Source organism: Engraulis encrasicolus, unplaced genomic scaffold (assembly GCF_034702125.1).
Source record: "Engraulis encrasicolus isolate BLACKSEA-1 unplaced genomic scaffold, IST_EnEncr_1.0 scaffold_243_np1212, whole genome shotgun sequence".
NCBI lineage: Eukaryota > Metazoa > Chordata > Actinopteri > Clupeiformes > Engraulidae > Engraulis > Engraulis encrasicolus.
The window spans coordinates 58,326-64,728 of record NW_026945527.1 but is presented as its reverse complement, the minus strand read 5'-3'; the positions used below and the strand labels follow the sequence as shown (position 1 = coordinate 64,728).

Below are 6,403 nucleotides of genomic sequence, written 5' to 3'. Positions count from 1 at the left end.
TCCATGGACTGAAGGCAGCAGGAACACCCAGGTCAACACTGGATTAAAAAAAAAAAGTATTGAATTACAGCAATGCATTACGTTTGCAGTAATACAGTAATGTACAGTAAGGCATTAGTTTGACAGGGGAAAGGGCAGCAATATTTGCTTAGTTACAATGCCAGTAACAGATTGGCAGCTGTAGCATGCATATTACAGAAAATGTATGAGTACTGTACTTGTGCATTAGGCTAACATCCAACAGCTATCAGTCACTAGGGTTCATTCTCTCTTCATCGTTCATGGTTCAGTAGATCTCGCAGCTACCTCATCCTCCTGTCAAGCAGCAGTTAGAATATCTGGGAAAATAAACAAAAAACAACAGTCCATCTGTGCTCACCAGTTTGGGTTGAATGTTGTAAACCTGATGATTTCCTGCCTTAGTACCATGACGTGTTAAGATCGTTTTATTCATTATTTGTATGCCTGTATGTTTACTTTCTACGTAGTGTGACTTGGTGCCTACAAAACTTTGAACAATTCAACTAGTTTGCATGCAGCCACTATTTTTATTTTTTTATTTGTAGTTTATTTGGCAGGGACAATGCAGTGCACATTGTTACAAACATGACATGGCAAAGTAGGCGAGTACATCTATGCAAAAAAAAGGCCTAACCCCCAAAAAATTGATACAAAAGGTTTTTCAACTGATTTTGTTACCTCTAAGTGTCCTTAATAACATACTAAAAATCTAGGAAAATCTGACTTCAGGAAAGGTGTCATTTTCAAGATCAAAGTTTTTTAAAATAAAGGTTACTACATGATAATTACATTGGCATGAACTAACATGTTTTCAGGATCTGTTTGCTTGGAGTGCTGTTTGGGTGGATAAAGACACTACTGCTATGATAATATCCATGTGCTGTTTGTCAGGGCACATCATCAGTGCAGTCATGGTGTCACTAGGTATTTTGGGTCTTTCAGCAGCTGAACTGAATAGACAGGAGCCACTACATGTGTAAGTAGAGGGCAAGGTGAAACGGTTGGTACTGGAGACAGACAATGTCCTGAAAGGACATAGGGCTTTAGCATAGCTTTCGGGTAAGCCAGAGTAGGGCCTGTTGTAGCTTCATAGGCAAGGGTCAGGGCCTTGTATTCAATTAGGGCATGAAAAAGAGGACATGACTGGGAAACTGAGGCTATGTGGTCAGAGAATGATAGATGGTCATCAACAATGACACCTAGATTTATTGTGGCCTTATTTGAGGCAACAGTAGCAGAATCCATATTGAGCTCGATATCATGGCAACCTAAATCTTTGGCTGGGATCACCAGCAGTGCATTTGGGCGAGGCCCAACTGAAGGTTGCATTCCTTCATACTTGTGGATAGTTCAGAGAGGCAAGCGGAAATGTGTGTGACCGTGGAGTCATCTGGCACAAAGTAACTGTGACTGTCATCGTTGTAACAGTAGTATGAGAAGCTGTGAGAACAGATAACATGGCCCAGTGATGTGGTGTACATGGCAAATAGGAGTCCCAGCACCAGCCCTTAGGACACCTCTGTGGAGAGGCTATGATTTGAGGACAGCTGACCTTGCCCTTGATACATGCTAAGAATGATACCACCAGACTCAAAGAATGTCTGGAAGAACTTGAGACACATAAAACTCAATTATTTATCTAAGAGAGATGTTAAATAATCATGTTTTGAAAAAAAAAATGCTAGCTGGTGTGTCTGTACAAAGATTTTTAGATTTACTACAAAACAAAAAGAGATGTCCATAATCTCTTCTGAAGATATCTTCTGGCTTACTAGAAACAAAATAAAAGAGTAATTTTGAGCTTGGCTTTTTCAGATTTTGAGGTTTTGCATTTTGAAATTTAAAGCATATTTAATTATATATAGTCCAATTACCATATTAAAACTTTTTCAGAAAACTTGCAATACATTTTTTTCTCACAAATATGTGAGTAATCACCGGATTAAGTTTCATGGTGATATCGGCAAGCTACATTTTTTGGCCTATTCACCTGGAGTGTCTCTTCACCCTTATAATAAGCCTATGGCAGCCATGTTGAAAAAACTCATTTCCCAAAGTCAGATTTTACTAGATTTTTAGTATGTCATTTAGCAGGTCCAATAGTAATAGAATCCATAAAAAAACCTTTTGTATCAATTTTTTTGGGGTTAAACCCTAAATGTACTCGCCTAAAGCCATGACACAACTTGCAGATGTGAATACATGGAAGGTTTATAGCTAGATAGCTAATTTGCAACCTCAGTCCCTGATCAGGCTACCTACTCTAATAATACATATAAATCATCTAAAAGTACAATTGTACAATACAGTATACAAGACAATAATAAGCCAACTTGAAACATGCTCCCTATAATATAAAAGCCTTGTGCATTAAGAAAAAAACAAGATGATGATGGTGACCTATATATGCTGTGTGTGTGTGTGTGTGTGTGTGTGTTATGATTACATTTTTGGTTTTCCTTCAGCCAGTGTTTCAGTTGTCTGTTAAATGTTTTAAACTCTGTTTGGATTTTTATTACAGTTGGTAAACTGTTCCACATTTGAGTTCCAATAACTGAGAAACTAGACTGACCAAAAGAAGTTTTGCGCACCTCTGCAATGCAGTTACCATTCACTGCTCCTCTGGTGGCCGCTCTTCTTGAGCTTATTTTTGTTACAAATGGACACAGTACAACAGGAGCAATATTGTTTGCACACCCTTACGGAAGGAAAATATACTGCAATATACTACAATTTATACTGCAATACATTAGAAAATATATCACAATATATCACCAACACGCTCATATATTTGAAAATATATAGCAATATATTATTGAACAACATATTACTATATATTGATCCATATATTTTAAAATATATGGCTGGCAAAACAAAAACTTTATTCCACTATTCAGTCTGTATTTCTTGATGTTTTTAGTTCAGCAAGCACATTTTGCACGACATTGGACATTTACTCGACATTATAAAGTCATTTTAGGTGGACCATATATGGCCATATATAATAATATATTGATCAATATACAGGAGTCTCTGATTGAATCATCTCAGCTCTCATATCACGTATGACGCGCCTACGTCACGTCGTCACAACCTGAAGCCAAAGTGGCGAGAGAGCCGTCTCGGCTCGAGCGCGGTCCGGATTTTAGCTCCACACTGTCGCCAGCCAGACTCCCCACCACAGTGACACAAACCAACCAGCCGCCTCGAGGTAAGTTATAAAGTTATAAGTTTGTTAATTTGTTAACATAAATACACAAGCATATAGTCTGAAACGTCTACAGTGGTTGATGTGCAAAGTTTAGCCAAGTGGTTATCGAAGTTGGATGTTTGTTCATTTTTCCCCCCAAGGACTAGAAATACGTTATTTTTTTTGAATTTCCCGCGCTACCAAGCTATTGTAAGCTTACTACTAGCGATATTTGCGTTGTCGAAATGGTGTGTAGTTCTCATTGACAGTAGGTCTGGTTCTACACATCTTGAAAACGTAAACGTAATACTTGGGTCGATATTATATGGTTGTAGTGGTCAATTTCAGGTGAGCCCACTTTATTTGGCTTGTCAGAGAACGTTAGCAACATCTATCTGGCTAATACTGCTGAGCCCCAACGTCAGCCTAGAAAGCCAGGCCTCAGTTAATTAGCCGCCTAGCTTACTCGGCTAACGCAAGGGAATCAAAGCAGAAGTGAAGTGCGACAAGATCTAAATGCACATCCCTAACTTGTTTAAAAAATGGGCACTACAGTATAGTATAACGAGGCAATGTCCTGCATTATTTTTGGTAAAGCATAGCTGTTGCTGCTTCGGTTTTCCCATTGTGGTAACATCAATAGGTTTTTTTGAGTAACTTGCTCACGAACTAACTGCACTGTCCCGTTCTTGTAGAGGTTAACGAAGCCTTGTCGTCAAATTGGTGAATTTCAAAACGGTAGTCTACACGTCGTTGTCTTCGGCTACTCTGTGATATTTCGGAGTTTGCTTTGCTCACAGCAATTGCATTCATTGAGTCATGTTGGTGTTCATGTTTACTCTTAAACGAATGCGCGAGTCATTCTTGTTCATCGGAATTCATTCTCGCCAGTTACATGCATGAGTTTAAGTCTTCCTTCGCTTCATCATCTTCATAAAAGAGTGCCTTCGTGCCAAGAACAGACGTGCAACTGTTAACGATGCTGGCTGCTGCGATTTCAATGTCTTATCTTCCCTGTTGTCGGGACGAGACACAGAGTGCCACTACGACGCTCTGCCACTGCGAGCTAGAATGCTGTAGTTCCACCAGTCTACCGAACTCCCCCCCAGATTTCGCTCACAATTCTGACAATGATATAGAAGTGATGAGCTTGGTGGGTATCCTTGTGCCTATTTAAGGTTAAGTGTGTGAGTGAATGTTAATTTTCTGTTGCTCTTTTAACTTTTTTTGCAGAGGTTGCTGAAGAGGTATGCAGCGATGGTCTGGAGGAAAAAATAGTCACATGGACTGGTGTGCATTCCAGTACTTGAAATGGTGAGCAATACTGTGCCTTTACTATGCTGGTGATCATGCACTAAATGGGGAATACATCTATCTGAACTTTGGGAGGAGTTTCATGACTCCCTTGGTGCAAATATAATCGTTTCAAAAAATCCTTTATACCTCATTCAATCAAGCTACTGAATAAACCGGGAATAAGAGAGATTGAGTGGGACAAAATTGACCTCTGCAGCTAGTGTTGGTACTGCTGGTGGGGATGGAAGCTAGGGTAAAAGTTGGGAGGGGGATATGTAGACATGAATGTATCCCTGTTTTTATTATTTTTATGTTAATTATGGAATGGATGTAACCTAGTTATTTATTGCAGGGTGAAGGTGTGGTTGGTTGTAGGACGGTGTGTGTGTGTGGGGGGGTGGGGGTGGGGGGGGGGGGGTACTGAGGTGTCGGGGGAGGGGGGGTTTGTCTGGACTGGATGGGTCAGGGGCAGTGGGTTAGGACATCCAGATTTAGAGTTTACTTGAGCTACATTATTAACTGCACATTGAATGTGTGAAACTTGCTGATGTAACATGTTACATTCAAGGGTTCATTGGGCTAAATGTGGTTAAAATCATTGACCTGGGTTTACAAAGCTGGGCAATGTTGGGCACTTGTTTCAGACTATTGAAAGGAAGGAGTATGAGAATGTAACACAATGCTTAACATGAAAAATAAAACCCTTCATGAACCAACGGTGTATTTGGCCCCAAACTAGTGGCATACCCTTCAAGTTTCAATGGGTTAGAGAGTTAACATTCTTTTTACTTTACTTTTGCAGATGCTGTTGCTCAGGCACATCCAGGTGCGAGGATGGGGGAGATCCGGATGTCGCTAAATAAAAGAATCTATGAACTGCTTCACCAATAGAAAAAGAAGTCCATGGACAGGCCTATGAGCCCTCTTGTTGACCTTGAGTGACTGAGGCTGCGGGCGGTCTGCCCCTGAATTCACCTTCACTTTCTTTTCTTTTTAAAAAAAAATATATCTGAAGGTGTGTGTGTGTGTGTGCGCGCGCGCGGGTGTGTGTGTGTGTGGGCGCTGGCACGCGTATGTGTTTGTGTGTGTGCGCGCGTGTGTGCACGCGTGCATGTGTGCCAGTGCTTTATGCGAGGTGTTTCGCTTACCGGCCACAGCCACAGTTTTTGTTTTGTTTTCTTTTTGTTTTATTTGGGTTTTTTTTTTTTTTTTTTTTTTTGAATATTTCTGCTTTTTCATTGAGTACAAGTTACTGGCCAAAGTGGGAGACTGAAATTGTTACTGGCCACAGGCAAGTTTCACCAGCATTTGGCCTGTTGGCCGGTGTCGTTGTCAAGTCGTTTCCCTGCCTGTCTGCCCCTCTGTCTCTGCATGTGTGAGCGGTGGTGTTAAAGGGTCGGTTGGTTTCATGTTTTTAATAAACCAATGTCAACAGTTGAATGAATTGAATTGATGTTTGGTCATTGTTGTAATTACATTACTTCATAAATGCCTTGTATAAAGTACGTTGCAGTATATTGTGTAGTGTAATGCAATACATAAGTCAATATATGATTTAATTAATAAGCCATGTACTATGGGATATAATCCAATATATGTAACAGTATACTTTACAGTATAATGCAATACATAAATCAATATATGATTCATCAATAAGCCATATATTATGGGATATAATTCAATATATGCAGTAATATACTGTACAGTATAATGCAATACATTAATCAGTATATGATTCATCAATAAGCCATATATTATGGGGTATAATTCCATATATGCAGTAATATACTGTACAGTATAATGCAATACATAAATCAATATATGATTCATCAATAAGCCATATACTATGGGGTATAATTCAATATATGCAACAATATATTGTACAGTATAATACAA

General features: G+C 39.5%; 1 long non-coding RNA gene across 1 annotated transcript; it reads left to right on the top strand.

Moving 5' to 3' along the window:
- The first annotated feature begins 2,945 nt into the window (after nucleotides 1-2,945).
- LOC134442733 (uncharacterized) lies at nucleotides 2,946-5,956 on the top strand. Its single transcript, XR_010033465.1, has 3 exons — nucleotides 2,946-3,232; nucleotides 4,445-4,525; nucleotides 5,310-5,956. It is a non-coding gene; the product is annotated as an uncharacterized LOC134442733 (long non-coding RNA).
- Nucleotides 5,957-6,403: the final 447 nt, after the last annotated feature.